This window comes from Chiroxiphia lanceolata, chromosome 18 (genome assembly GCF_009829145.1).
Source record: "Chiroxiphia lanceolata isolate bChiLan1 chromosome 18, bChiLan1.pri, whole genome shotgun sequence".
NCBI lineage: Eukaryota > Metazoa > Chordata > Aves > Passeriformes > Pipridae > Chiroxiphia > Chiroxiphia lanceolata.
The window spans coordinates 14,856,627-14,875,389 of NC_045654.1; the positions used below are offsets into that span (position 1 = coordinate 14,856,627).

General features: G+C 41.1%; 1 protein-coding gene across 2 annotated transcripts in view; it reads right to left on the bottom strand.

The window, feature by feature from the left end:
* Window positions 1-9,391: 9,391 nt before the first annotated feature.
* Window positions 9,392-18,763, bottom strand: part of MAPK1 (mitogen-activated protein kinase 1) — a 41,006-nt gene continuing 31,634 nt past the window's right edge. For both annotated transcript variants that reach the window (XM_032706260.1, XM_032706258.1), the window contains exon 9: window positions 9,392-18,452. The gene's annotated coding sequence lies outside the window, so the exon portion shown is untranslated. The remainder of the gene's footprint in view (window positions 18,453-18,763) is intronic.

Consider the following 18,763-nt stretch of genomic DNA (forward strand, 5'->3'; position numbering starts at 1 on the left):
TGCATTTAGCAATAAAGAAGGCAGAAGACATGTTCTCTGAGGCAAAAGGACAATGTAGTAGATTAAAGAGAACTACATAAGCTTTTCAATGTACATACACATATTAAAAAATCCACCTTTATGTAGAATTGTCATCTATTTCATGCAGCTACCATCTTCTTGGTTGATTGTTGGCCAGCTGTTGCTTATCTGAGAAGTTAAACCTGTAGAAAAGCAGAGATTAATTTTCTGTTGATACATGTTTTGGAAAATCACATTCTGCATATGCTTGCCTATATATGCAAAACAGTTGGCTAGAGGCAGGGATTCGAGCTTTTTCTGGTTTAGGTTTCCTTTTTTTTCTTTCCTCTCTGAGATGTGTTTCTCATCTTAAAACCTAGACATATTTCCATCTTCATTTTCTATCCTGTCCAGATTAGGGCATCCAGCACAAGCATATTCTGTCCTTTCACAGATAAATAGAGCCAGGGGATTACTGTAACTCACTGCGAGGCAGAAGCCATGTGACTAGTGATACTACTGGTCATTTAAACCACAGCATCCCCTAGGGAAACATCCCGGAACATCCTGTCTCTACCAATTGTTAATTCCTAGTTCCAGTCCTTAATTACTCTCATTGACAAATATATACATATTTCTCCCTTGAATGTATTTAGTTTTATCTTTCAGCTGTTTTTTCCTTCATCTCTGTAAGACAGAGGAGACAATAGGACTCACTGTAGACATAAGAGCAAGTCATCCCTTTGAGTAATAGCATTTTATAAAGCACATTTTTCATTTTCTAAGTTGTTTCTGTATCTCTTCTCAGAACCTTCTCCAAGTTGTCAAATAGTTTCTTGAGCTGTGGATTTCCAGCAGCCATTTTGTCCCTATCGAGCATGGACTGTCCTTTTCTTATTTAGACAGTCACATTATCATATCTATTTGTTCACTTAATTGCCAGAAGTTCAACTGATTTTTCATTGGGATCCTCAAAGGTGTTTCAGAATTGCTGTTCCCATTTCAAAAACAGGAATACTTGCCTATTCCCACCTTTCTTCTAAGCAAGGAGATTTTTGAAAAGTTTAAAGCTCAGAGAAGCCTTCTAGAGAAGGAAACAAAATCTCGCTGAGTGTATTACCTTCCCTGGATTACCAACAGCATTCCAGATACATCAGTGACACTGAGTTGTTTTCTTCTTAAGTTGTAACACCACATTCAATAACTTACTAGGAGCACATAGTAACGTATCTCTAATTGCTTAAATGAAAGTTAAGCAAATTGCTTAAATGAAATTAGATTTGAAAATCACTGATGTATAAGAGAATATAAGCAAAATGGACTTTTGGGAAGAGATTACATGGTAATTGGTCTAATAAAAATGTTAGCCCACCCTAAACATCCCGTCTTAGAGATGTTTTTAGACAATGATAGCTTACATAATGCTAAGAAAATGTATCTGTTACCATTAATCTGTTATTAATCCATCAGCCTCACAGCAACTATTCTAATATAGTTAGCTGTTTGAATAAACAATATAGGAAAGATAAAATGAGTGCTACAGGTATTTGGTCTTTTCTACAAGCAGTACCATTGTGCAGATCATAAGGTGTACAAACATATCCATTTTTAAGTCAAAAAGAGTGGGAATGTGACCTCCTGTGCACTTTAATGAAGAGTTCTGCTACTGAGGATCTTACTGAGAGGGGAAAGCAAACCCCAAGTTAGCTAACTGATGGTAAAAACATTTTCAGCTTGTTAGTGTTTTCTCCTGAATCAGGCCAGACATACTATACAAATTAAAACCTCGGCCACACTCAGGAGGCATCTCTTTTCAAGAATGACTAGCAGTTCCCCTGGAGTTTTTCACAGAAGACAAATTTCATTTCATTTTCAGAGGTTTCCTTAGTAAAGCAATACTCCAGGAAAAAACACATTTTGATTAGGAGGATTGACTTCCTGTGGGAGTCAGGCTATTGTTTACAGGGCAAAATGCAACAGGGCATCACACTATTCTCTGGAATTATGTGAAGACGGATTTAAAGAGCTGATTCTTTTTGCAACGTTGAGATGAATACACGAAGTAAAAAGTAATGTTGACCATGGAAATTTTCTGAGAAGGACAAAAATGAAACCTTTCTTGTAATTGGTATGAGTCTAGTGCAACTTTGAAGCTAAGTGAGGAGACTGAAGAGAAGAACAGTAATAACAGGAAAGAAACATAGATTCTCTGTGACTATCAGAACACAGGGTTATACAGTATAACTTGACACAGCAGGCAGGCCTAACTGATGAATTTCTTTTTAATAACTTATCTAAAAAGTGTCTAAAAAGATTGCTGAAAGGAGAATGTACAGAGCATTCCTCTCTTCCTGTCCTGCTCACTGGGATTTTCACTCTTATAAGTTCACTGTGGTAGCTGCTAGAGCTGCCTCTGCTGGTTTACTGCTTGTATTGACACATTTGATTCTCTAAGACAATTAACTCGAGGGCCTTAATTGCCACCCTTTAATTTTTCCCTCGCCTAGTCTTTCCTACTTTTTTTTTTCTAAAGTCAGTGTGCTGGCTTAAAAGTAAACCGGTGGGAGAAATGAACCCAGCTCTAGAGAGACTATAAGTCAGAGTCACGATTTACTAAAAAATAAATTACAATAGATGAAACAATACAGAGAAAAACTGGTTTTAACCCACAAAAACAGATGTATAACCCAGCTCTCTAGGACAAGAACAGAACAGTGTTCATTAGCCCCTGTGCTGAGCACCACATGGCTCCCCTGGGTGCAAAGTAAAAAGAAAGGAAAACCTGTTGGTCCAGATGATGGTGGCAGTTCTGTCGAGATAATGATCCTGTCGAGAGTGGCAGTCCTGTTGAAGTTCTGGTCCTCCTCTCGATCCAGGTGTGGTACCAGAAGTCCCAAACCCCCAAGAGTATATGTGCTCAGGTTCAGGTGGGAATGTCCAGCACCTCCCTCAGGGCAGGGAGTTTCCCAATGGGCGATTTAACTCTGTGAGTCTTGGGATATTTTTGGAGTGTTTGATGGTCTGGGTGTTGCAGCTGCCTGTTCTGCCAGTCCGGTGTGGCCCATTGGCAGAGACGGCCCCTCAGGCTGGTGTGAAGGTGCTAATTCCTCCCCGGAGGGGAGTTATCACAGCTGAGTCATTAGGTGTGCTCTGGGCAGCTGCTGCAAATGATCCATTACTAACAGTCCCTCAGAAATGACAGAGGCTGTAGAATCCACAGTCCTGGCTGTACCCATGTAGTAGTAAACTGGTCCCGGCCCCTGTAACTAGGACAGTCAGTTAATTCCATAAACCCCTGGAGAATGCAACTAGGTCTAAAGACTAGTTTTACTTAGAGTCAAGAAAGAAGCATTAGTGATTTTTATTTTTCTTGATCAGATTACTTGTATGTTTCATTTGTGGATTGGAATGAGTTATATATCAATTCTATACCTTAAATACTAGATATTTTTGATTTTTGTTTCTCCAGTGGATTTTTATATTCTCCAAGTCTATCTCAGTAACTGAGAAGTGAACAATCCTCTTAAAGCTGCTGAAGGATTTGGAGACAATACAGCCTGAAACATTTTCTGTAACTGGAAAGGTGTGCCTGGAACTGTACTGGCTCCATCTTGTGGCCGAAACTGTACGGATTCTTTTGTAGCAGGTTGACTCCTCTTATCATCAGCCTTATATAAATATTGATAAATAACTGTGTGTGAACTTCCTTTATAACTTTTAGAACAAATGGGCCAAGTGTTTCTGATAATAGAGAAATGGGGAGACAGGTTAAGGACAAGATCAGCTCAGGCAAGCACTGCTCGTTTCCCTGTGCAGCACTATCAATCATAGCATTTGGTCACATCCTCCCCCTTACCTTTTAGAGGAGCCTCAGCCAGGGAGGAGGGAGAACAAGCATGCACCAGCACTTTTTGACTCCAACAAAACCAGATACTTTTCAATTAACCTCTTCCTGCCATCCCTGAACTAGAAGCAGTGTATTCAGTAAGTGCCCTGGTTTGGCTGCTCGACCACCCAAACCATGAACTCAGCACAGCAAAGGGCAAACCCCACAGCAGGAATTACAGAGGGCTGCCAGCCCCCGGGCTCACTGATCACACAGCTCAGCTAGTCCCTGGTTCGTAGCCCAGTCATGTAAGTTCATAGTTTGGTGTATAGTACAACTATATATTTTCTTCAAGCTGCAATAAAGGTAAATAGTTCACTTTTAGCACCTTCAGTGCTGGCAGCAGGAAGGCAGTGAGCTACCAGGGCATGCTGGATATTCTGTTCTGTTGGGTATCAGCTTGTGTGTTGCTGGATAGAGCTTCTAACAGGCACAGTAGAAACCGCATTCATCTCTCTAAAAATATTCCAGAGATGCAAGATTGCAGAGATAAGAGAATACAAATTATGTTTCCAGAAACTGGTACAGGGTTGGTTACTGGTTATGAGGCAGGATAAGGCTAGCTGCACATGTATTTTGGAAGTCTTAATATAAAAGACATATCCCCTGATCCCTATGATGTGGAAGCAAAGAAAGTGCCTGTTTCCAAGGAGTCACAGGCCCCAGCAAAAAAAAAAATATGCCTGGTAAGAACAGCCTCTCTTGCTATGTCATACACAGCATCCACGATATCCAAGGGTGAGCGACAAAGAGTCTTCATTCTGTAATGTCAGTGCCAAGCTGAAGCACATTCCACATCTAGAATGACATTTCACATCCCCTGCAGAGTGTGCTCAGAAATCGGAAAATGTGCAGGTTTGCAAGACAGGCACCAGAAGGAGTTAATAGTGTCAGACTCTCAGTCTTCTACTGTACGTCATATGCATTTCATAAAGCAAATTTGCTCAGAGCTGTGAAGAACTCCTTGCTAGATTTTGTACCCAAGAAAAAAATACGTGCATTAGTGTTGCCACTTGGTCAGAATGGCACCATGACACAGTGCAGACCCCAGTGGGACTCTGTGCTGTGCCACACAGCTGCTGAAGGCTCACTCTGCTCTGCTCTGGTACTCGTGTGCCTGTCACAATGTTTTCTGAGCCTGGGCAGTTTTTGTAGCCCAGGAAGGCCAGCACAGGGAAGAGCACAGAAGAGGAATGGGGTGGTGGGCTGTTGCAGCCACGGCATGGTCTAGTGTTTTAAATGCCTGGCACAAGGGTGGGAGGAAGCTATAAAGACCCTCTTACATCTGCTCGAGACAGCAGCATCCAACTATGCATAAAAGTTCCCAGGCATGTGTCATAGAGCGTAATAACAATTACTTAAAATAAAGACAGAGGTAATGCTGCTGCTTCCCAGTGCAGGTAATGCAACGCTTCTGCAGTGCACAGGATAGAAGGTAACAGAGGGGTGAAATGCAAATATTGCAATGCCATCTCAACCAGTATGTGAGTTCTGGAGAGGCCGGCACTCGGGTGGATCATATCCACACTAGCTGGGGGTCACAGTCTTCGGAATCCTTTTCTGCATCAGTATAGTGCAAAAAACTTCTGCTAATGCTGGCATGTCATGCAAAGCAACTGTCACAGATGCTCTTGTCCTTTGCTTTTCTGAAACCCATTTTGTATCCTGGGTTTTTGTTCTGTACTCCCTGGGATCCTTGTCAAGACCCTGTTCAGCTAGAAATATCTACATTCCAGTGCCTCATTTCTGGGGTATCTCAAACATTTAAGTTCTAAAAAAAAGTCACCTGAGGCCTCTGCAAAGCTCAGGGGGCCACAGGACACAACCAAACCAGTTGCTCTGGCAGGAGCACACAAGCACAAGGCAACGTAACTGATACTTGTCCTTTTGTGAGGTCAAAGAATTGCAGAGCAGACAGTGTACCTGTCTGAGAAGGGTGGGAAGCAGGGCATGGAAACCTTCAGTAAAGTTGTCGGAACCAGCAAAATCCCCTGAGCATCAGTATCCAGAAAGTTACTGCTGCTATAAACAAGATTCTGCAATCCCTGGGATTTGTTACAAGAATGAAACAAGTGTCACATCCAAGCAGGGGGCATAAAACACAGCAACAGTCTAGTAAAGGTAATTTTTCATGTTACAAGCTATAATGGTGTTCTCTTAGTCCTTTATCTTGAATTGCTCTTTTGATACTTCTGCCAGGATGTGTGAAGTGGGTGGATGGGTATGGACACGTGAAGAACAGATTGTACAAAGTTTGACAAGCCTAACTAGCATAATAATCATAAGTAATGTTCATATTAAGAAAGTTCCTAATGCTGCTGTGCTTCACTTATTTCATGGTGGTGTGCTTTATTCTGTAGGTGGATGGAATTGCCTGGACCCACACCCAGAAACTGGGGAAAAAAGGGAAAGAAGAATTATCAAATCAGTCATACGCAACAAAATTTTCTTTTAATCCTCGTTTCTACTGCCTTGACCAGTCATAGGGCACACCCACTGTGAGAATCAGACTGCTTAAAAGAAACCAAACAAAACAAATAACCAAACACAAAACAAAAGAACCCCCAAACCTACCACACAAAGATATAAATCATTCCCTTACAGTTTCAGAGGTACGTTCATGCTCTAACCTGTTGCTAGGTTAGCCTTTGACAAGCACTGGAGCTATAATTCTAGAAGACTTATATTTTTCAGAACGTTAGAGGAATTATTATAAATTTGTGTGTTTGACTGTCATCAGCAAGGTTTTTATTTGCATAAATGCTATTCATGGCAGCTTTCCCCCAGCAGATGGCATGAGTACAGCCCGTGATCATCCCGACAGCTCTGCAGTCACTGGGCCAGGCAGGAGAGCTTTGAAGCACAGAGTCTAAGCTACAGTAATGCTTTTCCACCTCCTTCGACAGCTTTTATTTGGATTTTCACGGAGGTAAGGTTTCTAGTGGCAGGCTGAACGAAAGGTTTCATTACATCATTTCTAGGGTCAATTTTATCTCTGTTCTTTTTACTTTCTGGAGACTATTATACCACCCTGTTGCTGAAAAATCTGATGAAAACAAAAGTGATCCAAGGATAAATTTCATGTCTAAATCTCTGACTTGGGCTACTGTGAGAAAACCACCATGGCATTGGAAAAACCACCGAGCAGTGTTGTAACATCTGCTAATTCCCAAGCCCTGGAAGCTGACAGCCCATGGTGTAGTCAGGGTACAGCAGCAGGGTACAGGAATTGTGCTCATAGGAGAGCATGAGCTGGGTTTACACTATCTATTTCCCCCCAGCTTTTTAGATATTAGCTAGCTCTTCACTGCTCAAGTAGGTGCAAAGGGTATATGGATGTATTTATTATCCTTGAACAGGCCATACAAAGAGCATAATTTTTACTAGTTTACCTGAAGGTTATTTTATTCACAGGCATGGAAGGCTTCATTCCTTCTGCTCCAAAGTCAAGTACAGTTAGCAAGGCAGGATCACTGAAATGCAATCACCTCTTTTCACAGTGAAAACTACTAGATGTTCGAATGATTCACACATTCAAGTAAAATGGAAATACACACATGCAAAATTTCAGTAATTTAATGTAAAAATGTCTTTGTGAATCCACCCTCAGAGCAAGTGAATGCCAAGACAATTCTTGAGAATCCTGAATGAGCACCTTAAGAGCTGAAATGGACTCTCCTGGTTAATTAATTGCTATCTTTGTTTGAGGAGGAATGTGGCAATTTGCAGACAGAAATGTTTATACAAGAAATGCCACAGGCTTCATTGTTGCTGCCCACCTCAATACCCACCAAACCTGCCTGGGTTATAATCAACACCTTCAGACAATCCCTGTTGCATACAAGGATTTCATTCATTCAAGTGCATTGAATGTCTCCAGATCAATATCTGGAGAAATTTCTGTTTTCTAGTTCCTTTTTTTTTGTCAGATTTAATTCAAAAGCTATCATGGACATAATGTTTTATTCTGAAAGGGTTGTATTTGTTTGGAGTATATTTATTCTTTGAGCTAAATGTTTAGTTTAATATGCTTGCTATAAATAAACTTTATTACCCCGTATGGTAAGAGGCCACAAGCTCCTCAAAGCACAAAGTGCTTTTAGAAACCGTTTGATCCATATCAAGTGGAACTGTCTCCAGATAAATGTTTCCATGTGCTATTTGCCTCTTAATTCATTTAAATACCTTTGAAAGACTCAGGCTCCTAGGGACTGCATGTAACAGTTGCAGGGAAGAGATTTAAAGGGAAGAAAATAGATGAAGAATTACAAGTTGCAGTGAACTCTGCTTCCAAATGAACTTCAAGAGTGGAAGAAGGACAAAAATCTCATCAGTCACAGCAAGGCATCAACAAGCATCATAATTTGGTCTGCACCAACAGGAAAAACAAGGGGATGAAGCCAGAGGGCCATGGAAGAGGCTGATTCCACATGGAAGAGGCACCCCGACTGGAGGAACAGTGCTAAGGGCCTGTGTTTCCCACAGCAGATCCCTCAGCTTCTCCGACCCACCCGCCCATGCTCAGGCAGCTTCTCAGAAAGAGCCTGCTGCCATGGAGTGGAGTAGGAAGTGGTTTTTACATGCATACACAAGAAGCTGACTGGAGCCTCAGGTAGCTGGGAATGACAAGTTGCTTCTCTCTCCTGCATTGCAGAAAATTCAGCCCTTTGAGTATTTCCTTAAAGTATTCCATAGGACTGGCTATTCACTCCCCAAAGAAAAGGCATGAAACCCTTAAATCTATTGCTGCACCACCCAGTGACAGGCTCTCCATTACACATGGACACATGTATTCACAAAAGCAAATTGGGCTAAAGACCTTCACACCTGGCTGTTCATTTGCATCTCCTCAGGAGTGATTTCTTGGAGAGGGAGGGAGCTCCTGAGCATGTCCTCCCCCAGTCCTGGCAGTCCTGCCATCCCTCTGCCCCAGACCAGCCACTGCTGACTTTGACAAACCCAGAGAGAGCACAGCAGAGCAGCCTGTCTATTTTCTTAACTAAAACACTGCACTTGGTGTTCTCTGCACAGGTCAGACCTCTTTCACTCTTTTCCACGACCCTCTCACTTGGATAGGAAACAGTCAGTCCTTTGCTAGCGCCAACAGGCTCCAAGGACAAAACACCACCCCGGCAATAGCTTCCTCCCCAGCTTCCAACCATAAGTAATCTTGGGTTCTGTACTCGCTATACAAATTGTTACAGGTATTTACATAAAACTCTATTACTGCTCCACTGACAATCAGTCTGACAGAAGGGCTACTTTGCTGTCAGTTGGCAAATGACATGGTAAAGTTCCTGCCTAGAATGCTGTCAATGCTGGCGTTGCCTGGACCCTGTTAGTAGGACCAGATTGCTGCGGAGGCTGGTCAGCAAAAGGCTCCCCTCAAAAGGCACAGGCTTATAATCAAGCTGCCGTGCACAAGTCCTCCAGGAAGCACTAGTGAGGGCTGACAGCTGAGGTGGGGTCACACATGTACAGAGCAGCACCACAAAGCACTTGACGTGTGTTTACAGTAATTTTATTTACAAGTTACCACATGACACCTGCAGTACTACAGTTTTTTTAACACAATAGCAGTAAAATAAGTCACATTTAAGAAGAGTAGGAAGGCCAGTAGAGAAAATATGCACAGAGAATGCGAGGAAAGCTATTTAGTGTAATTAATAGCAGGTATTATTCTACAGACTTTGAAAGCGAGGAGGAATACACACATTGAGAAGAGCAAGTTCTTCAGCCCTGTTATTTCTACAGCACAAGTACAGTGACAATTCAGTATGATGACTACCACACTAGCAGTCAAATGCAAGTGATGGGAGAGAACTGCCTTAATATCTTGTCCTTTTGAGCACTAAGCATCGAAAACCAAAGCTTCCCTCTGAAGGGAGTCATCAAGGGCTCATTTACTTGCAGAGCAAGTAGTGCAGAATTGCTACTGGGGGCAGGAGGGAACAGAACTTAGGACTGGAGAGTTCCCAAGTTTTGCAAATTGCCTGCAAGGTCTTATCTGGTCTTGAATTAAGTAGTTGGTGAGCAAAACCAGTTGCAGCATTCCACAAGTCTTTTTACAGTGCTGTGCTCTAAGGCACAGCTTAGCAGAATCCCAAAATCAAGCAGAGAAAAAAGCCCTTCCGCTCTCTTACAATCCTTGGCTCTAGTGATGTGGGTCGTTGAGCCTGGGCCCTTTCTCAAGAGGAAAAATGTGGAGGAGCAAATCCGGAGAAACACTCTAGACCTGGATGTATTCTGATGATAAGACTCACAAGAAAATAAGCTTAAAAAGCAGCATCAGGTGTGACCCTTTTCTGCTTCAAAGCAGCAGCTTCCAGAAAGCAAACGAGTGTTATCCAGGACCGTTTTTTCCCCCCAGAACATCTTTAATAGCCTGGAGCTACTGTCAATGCACACGATCCATGCTAGAGGCTGCAAAGACAATGAGAATACAAGCTGCACAGTAATAATTATTTCCACTACTAACTACACACAGGATATATTGCTTTTGGTACAATGCCATTTATTGTCACAAGAAGAAAACCAGTGATTAAGTTGAGCACACATGAATTACGCAGACCTTTGCCATGCTGCAACAAGCGTATTTTACTTACAGAAATGTCAACAAATCAGCTGTAAAAACAGCTTAATACAGTTCTTCCAAAATACTAAACGTACCCTCAAAACCAAGTTTATAAATTAAATTTAGCTACAACAGAATAAGAAATGACCAGGTTTTTTTTCTTAATCCCCACTTTTGTTTAGAGCTGCACTTACTCTGCATGAGAGCAAACACGGAATCAAAACACGGAGCTTTAGTGACAGCAACAACATCCACTGAAGTGCTTCTGAGTGTGCAAACTGGCCTGCAAGTTTGGGTTCCCTCCACACCTGTGGCACACCTAGTCAGAAAGCCTGCAAAGGTACATGCGTACAAAAACTAACAAAAAGCTTTTCAAAAACACAGAATACATTACAAGGTCTTGAGTCTATGATGTCTCAACTACAAGTTAGAATATCTGTAAGTTTTTAACTTCCAGGAACATAGGAAGGTTTTTTTAGTCAAAATTTCCCTTTAAGTACTAGCTATTGAAATTAAAGGTGACTTAGGAGAAAGGCTTGACTAAAAAACCTTCCAGCTCTATTGTGATATCCTCAGTTCAGTCTCAAGCCAAAATTCAAAATTCAGCATTTTGGCATTTGTAGTTTTAAGGCAGAAAAACATCTTCTCAACAAGCTATTTAGTCTTGGATGTTATAAAAAAAAACCCAACAAAAACAAACAAACAAAGAAACGAACAACTCCCCCTAAAAGGTGCATCTCAAGTCTTTTAGTAATAGCAAATTTAAATAATTGCCTGGCATTCCCTTACAGCTTTTGGTTCATTATTTTTTTGCTAAAAGTCCTGAATTTTCAGACATGCTGAAGCACACACACATCGTGGGTAGAGAAGACTACAGTTTTCCATTCTTAATTCTAGGTTGTGCGTTTCAGGTCAGCATTAAACTCGCCAGGTGGACTCACAGAGCTCTGCACTGCCGACTCTGGTGCCACCCCAGGCACGCAGGACCCGCCCGGCACCGGAGCTGCTCTGCACTATCCACACTTCCTCCCCAGAGCCAGCAGCTTGACCAGGGCCCTGGGGTCAGCTGCCTGTACCCAGGCTCAGCTCTGTGAAGCACAACTGTGTCCTTAGCTCAGCTTTACAGAAAAAAAATTAAAAAGCAAAAGCCAAATTGTGAGACTGTAGGAATCTCCAAGTGTGCAAGGTAAGGAAAAGTAAGAACAAAGGAGTGAAGTCATTGAATCAGTCATAGCAGATAAGGGACTCTGGAGAAAAGTACCAACACGGAAAGTGTAAACCCCTGAGGAAGAGCAGTGTCACTGCAAGAGAACTCAGCGAGATCAAAGGTCAGCCCAGTCCAAGCAGCAAGGGAAGGAGAAAGGGAGGAGCAGGATTTCAGTCAGCAGCTAAGTGCACACAAACCTCACAGACTGGGAAGATAACAAAGGTTTTTAACACTGTCTTTTTGATGAGAAAATGCTGCAATACCCGTTAGGTAATTCTCGCTCTTTTCAGGGAAATCAGGAATGGAATACCTTAAGGCTCCTCTTTTTCAGCCTTCATGCACAAACATAAGCACACTGAAAAGCCAGAAGGATCAATATCTCTCTACCACACTAATTATAGATGGAAGAGGAGGAACTTCAGGAAAAATGGGCTCTGTGTGTGTGTGCTGAGAGGAAGATGAGAGGCAACTCTGGGGGAAGTAGCAGGAAGTTTTCAGTACTCACATGGTATTCAATATTAGTCAAAAAGCAGGAACAGCTTGAACCAGGGACTGCTGGACTTCAAGCAAAGTTCCAACAACACCCCAATGGAACTACGTGTCATGGCCCACGGTAGCCAAACGCATGTCCTCCTGATCCTTATCTCTATTTTTATATTGCCTTCCCAGAAATCCACATACAGTTACAGATCAATGCTGTGCTTCCACAGGAAGAGTCTCAGGAGACCTTCCAGCTGTTTTGCTTACCTCTACCCTGGATTTACATGAGTTTAAGTAATGTGATCTATCACCTGTCGTTTGTCATCAGGAAGCTCACAAATCCTATAGAAGAAAGACTTTTTGGAACAATTGGACCTTGTTCAGACTGAGTTCGAGCTCAAAGAGAAAAGTAAATTGTCAGTAGTGAGATATACTGAAAAAACAGGCAGAGTTCTGGAAAACACCTGAAGGAAAGTTGTCAGTATAATTTATAAAGGGGAAAGACAGAGGGGTTACAGAACAATTCTCGCATATAACTCCCAAGATCAGTCCTCACACGAGCAGCCATGAGCAGGGCTGTGATGGGGATGTGAACACCGGCACCTCTGGCACCTTGCACAGCACCAGGGGGCTGTTTGCAGACTCACCAGAGCTGCCCTCGGAACCGGAGCTGAGGCTCTAGAACTCCTCTGAAGCCTGGAGAGTCACGTGTGGTGAAAAGACACATCAGAGCAAGAAAACCATCAACAGACACGGCACACTTGGATGCAATGATGTTTGTAGGTCTTCTACACACCTCAAAATTTTTTTTTAGCTTGTCAAGTGTAACATATATGCAATTTAGTAGAAAGAATAACTGAAGATGACGTGCATGGCACAGAAGCATCTTTGGTCTGCAGAGAAATACGGGGGTCAGAGCTCTACAAAGCTCGATGCCATCAGACCTACACTAGTATCTCTTCCAATAAGTAGGGCTTGTACTCAGTAGCTCCTTGCCAGCCTTCCCGAGTATTCGAGTGCACCGCCTGTCCCAGCACAGGCAGCTCAGCTTCCAGAACGTGGGGGCTCTCCCTGGAACCACCAGCCCCTGCCCAATCCACACACCCAGCTCGGGCTCCAGCAGTCCAAGAGTGCCCACTACACTTGAAGATTTACAGATGGAGAGGATCAGCCTCCAGTTCTGGTGAAATACAGAAAATCTGTGTGGTATTTCTAACTAACCTGACTGAAACAACACAACAACATGAAGTCAGTCAGGATCCTGTCAAAACCTCCACGGAGCCAAGCTGCAGTGCAGCCGTACCTTGAAGAACATGCTATGGTGAACACACGTTCTGCCAGGGGAACAGCCACAGCCAACAAAAAGTAAGAACACACATAAACTCATCTGTCAAGAATCAAATTCTGTAGTATTTTGGGAAAAAATTCTGTATGCTGCAGCGAAACCAAAGAGGTGATGCAGAGATGCATTTTGACAAGCCAATTCTCTGAGCTGTTACAGAGCTGTCAGTTACAGCTAAGCTCTCTTTAGTTTCAGGTCACATTTTCTGTGTTTTCATATTAATTAGAGATGTTTCTAGCTGACATTATCCAGCTACATCTTTCAAGAGTTCAGTTCTTTGGCATAGTCTGATTTTAGGCTAAAAAAAATTTCAAAAAACTTAATTAAAAGCCCATGACAGTGATGTAACTTACTTGCACTTTTCCCAGAAACCCCACATTTCAAGCCCATGGTCTGAGAAGAACATTTTCGTACTGAAATGATGAAAACATGGTCTCTAAGGGTTGTGCAAGTAGCAATTTTCGAGATTTCATGGGAACAGTGTAATATCCATATAAAGAGTGTCAAAAAAGCCTGTGACCCGTCAGATACACTGGAATCGATTCGCATCACTGTGCTCAACAGGTCAAAATGCTGATGATTTCATAACCTTCTTGCACAAAAGATAAAACATTTCTGCCTGTCTATAAAGAAACTTCACCTGTGGTTTGTTTGAATGGCTTCCCTAATTTAATTACAAACTGGTACAGTTCTACAGTGAGACACACACACTCTTGAGTATTTACAAACACTGACTGCAGGCTGCTTCTTGTGCAGGGAGGGTCAGTTTTGGATAAGCCAATATGATCCACACCAGCCTCTGGACCAGCAGCTCAGGGCAAAGCAAAGTCCCAGTCATTCTATATATGCACAGAACTATGCTGGTTTGGTAATACAGGGACACAATTTAATGATTTTCTTTGCATTTGTTTTTACAAGATTCAGATGCCAAAAACAAAACAGAACATTAAGTTACCTGATTTAAAAAAGAAAATCACAAACGTTTACAACATCAAAAGAATAAGACGAAATATAAACCTTTGCTACTTACAATTGATCTATACAGATTAACCAAATCACAAATCTGTCACAATATAAATGTTTAATTGTTACAATGAATAAGAACATACAGAAAATGATTTTTTTTTTTTTATAAAATCTTCCTTTGCTTTTTTATTTTAAACTTACCATTAACTAAATTAGCTATGCAGGACTTGTGGGGTACATGACTAAGAAGGCACCAACAGTACAAAGCAAAGACAAAGCAGTTTGAGTATTTTAAGAGTGCTCTACACTGATACAACACGAGAAAAGGCAACAATAGTAAGTAAACCAGCTGCAACCTGTAGAAGTTTGTTCTAGATTTACACATGTAATCCAACTTTTACATTTCCGCCAATGTGTCACTTGGTTTGATCACAGCACATGCTACAAAAACCACTGTAAGCTTCACTTTACTAATGTGCACTTTTCGCTAATTTAGTGTCTTGATTTCAATTGTTAACTAAACCATTTTGAACCACAAATGTATTTAAAACTTAGTAAAAGGATTGTTTGGACTTTTTCATTTAAACCACTGCATTTACAAAAATATTTCCCCTAAAATCTGGGATTGCTTGAAGACATTGCTGTACAGATATAAAAGTACTATGCAAGGGACCAAATTCATAAGTATATGGTGTGTATGTAGAGACCTATATTTATACCATATCACTGTGCTGTAACAACACAATAAATTTATCAATAACCAAGGACTATATAAACTACACTAACATAAGCAAATATATATTAATAAAGTTTAATCTATAGTACAGTTGCTCAGCAAACAATTTTGACATGGTATAAATATATTGTAGCATATTACAGTGGGCAGCAACAACAGGTTTTAGTTTCTCTCATTCCACAAGGAAAGCCCTGCTCAGCTCCTCGGGTTTGGCCACTGCCAAGTTATGTCACCAGTGTTGCTCCCAAGCTCTGGCACAAACCAGGCTCTGGTGTCACGTCACAGGGGTGAGGAAGAGGCTGGCGACAGGCAGGACAGCAGAGGCAGACACTTATTTACCAAAGCATCCATGAGAATTTTGGGTTTGCATATTTTTCTTCAGCTGTAAGGTTGGAATGTTTTTGACAGTGAACTGTTTACATTCCTTACTCCCAAAGCATCTTTACCATGAAATATGCATGCTACTTGGATTAAAAGTTGATGTTCTCCGCTCTAAAATATAAAAACTGCATAAAGAAAAAACCCCAGTGTAAAATGATGAAATAACTGACCTAACACAGTGTTGTTAGAGGCACCTTCTTTTAAACTATTTTCAGAATCTGACAAAAAAAAATAACATCATGCTTCGGCATGTGACACGTGAACAAATTCAACCCACCAATGTTTATTGAATTCGGTAAAAGACTGATGGATGTGGCTCCGGATCCTGATGGATGCCAGTGGGATTCAGCAAGAGCAGCTAAGTAAGAAAGCCTGAAAGCACCAAACATTAGGTAAAGCAAACCCTCGGCTTCTCACTCGGAGAGACGGGACACGAGGGTAAGTCTACACCTCCCCAAACATCCAAAATGAAAGAAAGTGTTAAAAAAAAGAATTGGGAAAGAGAAGGGTGAAGTAAGCTGCCAAAGTTCTTCCTTAATAAATTAAAACTGAGGTGTTACAAACTAATTTCAGTAACAGTCATCTTTCCAACCGTGCCAAAAATGATTCCTGTTGTAACGATGATCATACAAGTAGCAGAGAATCTAGAAATATTCCAACTTTTCAAAACTGAGTGAGAAAAGCATTTTGGTAAAGATGTGTAGAAAGGTCAAGAGAAATTTCTACACTAGTATCAACAGTCAAGTGCATATTTCTTCTATAGAAATGTTTTTAGCATAGGTTCCACACCACGATCCAATGGTCACTTGTGCAGCGTCCTGACAATGCTCCGAATTTGTTCCCCGCAACAGAGATTTATGTACCACAGGAATTTCCTAATAGAAAATGCCCTTTAATGATGAACTCTCGTTGATTAAAAATTAGTTTTGGCAGACTAACACTTAAACTAGAGGAAAAAGAAAATTTTGAAATGGAATCTTGTAAGCACCCTTATCTACTGAAGTCTAAGTTAATGGCTTTCTAATTTCTCTCAAGAGCAGACTAAATGGTATGAGGAAGCCTGGAGTTATTAACCAGCCAGCATCCTTATATACTACAGTAGCAATTGAACCTGATTTCCATTCAAAGACATTACCCAAGAGGAAACCAAAAACTAATTCTTAATGTTAATGTGAAGATATAAGATTTAAATTTATTTCCAGGAATTACAAGTGCATTTTGTTAATATTAGCAAGCAGTCTTTATACAATCCATTCTTCACTGCTGCCAAAATAAAATGAGAAAAAGACAGCAGAGATATGAAAAGCTAAAAATAGAACTATTTTTCCTAAGTTATTTGTTGAATAGCATTTCAGTTGAACACAACTCAGAGGTAACAATAGATTATTTTTTTTTCTCAATCATAGGCATGTGGCACTTAGACAATCATCTTTGCACAGAAAGCTTTAACAGTCATGCGAGGGCACAGTAATTATTTTAAACAAGGCAAATTTCTCACCACAGAGAGCAGTGGGGAAAGAAAAGGAGGCACTGCACTGGAACATAACACCTAGTAAACTCCACATTATACAATTTCAGTAACAAATACTTGAAAAGATCATTAAAAGATATACAATTTTAAACGTTATTTAGTGCTAGCTTTGTTTGGTTGTCCTAACTCAGCATTATCAGAAAAGTTTGATAGTACTTGACAACAGAACAGTACTTCATGTCACGAGCTCATGGAGGCTTGATTACAAATCACCATAGTGTAGGTTGCAAGAAATGAACTTGAGATGCTGACATGCTGTAGGAGCAAAAGTAAAATCAAACTTTCTCATTTAAAGATGCAGTGTTCCTCTCTGCAAGAATTCTGAATGTCAGTGATTAGATTCAAACGTAAAACCTATCAATCCTCATTTGAAGCACTTCATTGGTATGCAGGATGTAGACTGAGTTTATTAACATCATATTTTGGTTTCTTGCTTGCCACCAGATAGGGCTGCCTTCCCCAGAGAGCAGCACTGGCCATGGGGTCACCATGCCATTGCGGGTTTGCTACCCTTCCACCTCGGGGGAACAAACAGAGGCTGGGGATGCCACGCTGCTCATAGAAACACCACTACACGGGATGAACTTCGGGAGTGCTATGTCTCCAATAGGGTTAAACTTTAAATGATCTCTTTTAGAAAAAGTGGGGAGAAAAAGGTACAAATTTTGTCAATACGTGGAAAAATGATGAATTCAGTTAGGTCGGGTTCCTATGTGCCTCTTACACTGTATAGAATACCTGCACGTACAGCACAGGACACCCAAACAAGTGCATAAGCAAGATTAACATGAACATGACTTATGCTGCAATCCATAGCACAATGGTACACACTCCACTGGATGCCAACCAACCATTTCTAGTTAAAAACGACGTGCAAAAAAAAATCTGGGATGTCACTGACTTAAAGTGCCCTGAATAGTAGCTTTTCTTAAAAAAAAAATAAAAATGCCAGCGACTTCGGTAAAGTCAGAAAAACATAGTTCATGGTGTAAACGTCTTACAGGTTAATGAATTATCTTCTTGGATATTGATCCGGGAGTGAAAGGAACCACTGCATCTTTCAAACCAGAAAGCAAGCAGTTAAAACACGGGCAGCAGTAGGTGCACGTACAGTACAGTACTGCAACAGGTCAACAAGGGGCATTATGCAGAGGAGTGTCAATTACAATTCTTCAGCCTTAAAGATTCATTGAAAGCATGAAAAGCCAAAACTACCAGGAACCGCCCTCCTGAATGGCTCAAAGGAGTTAGTGGATAAGCTGAGAGAGGCCACGAGACATGACCAACAATAAAGAACTGGGAAGAGGAACAGCAACGTTTGAGCATGCCCAGTCCTTTAAGTCCTTGTCCTACAAAAGAGAGCAGAGACATATTTCAGTGAAGGAAGTTTCACACTGCCTTTTAAAACAAACACTTTCCTATTTCTGTGCTCTGTGCACACTATGTTTACCGTGAGTCAGACAGCAGGACCAATATAAGTTAAAAAATAAGTCAGAGACAGTGGATACCAGGGCATTCCATTTTAAACTAAAATTTTCAATCTTCAAAAGATTAGGAAGATTAAACATAACTAATCAATGAAGTACATGATTTGGTTGTCTGAACCAAAAATCTGTTATTTTCCCATCGCTTCTCAAATCCAAAAACTACAACCCAGGGG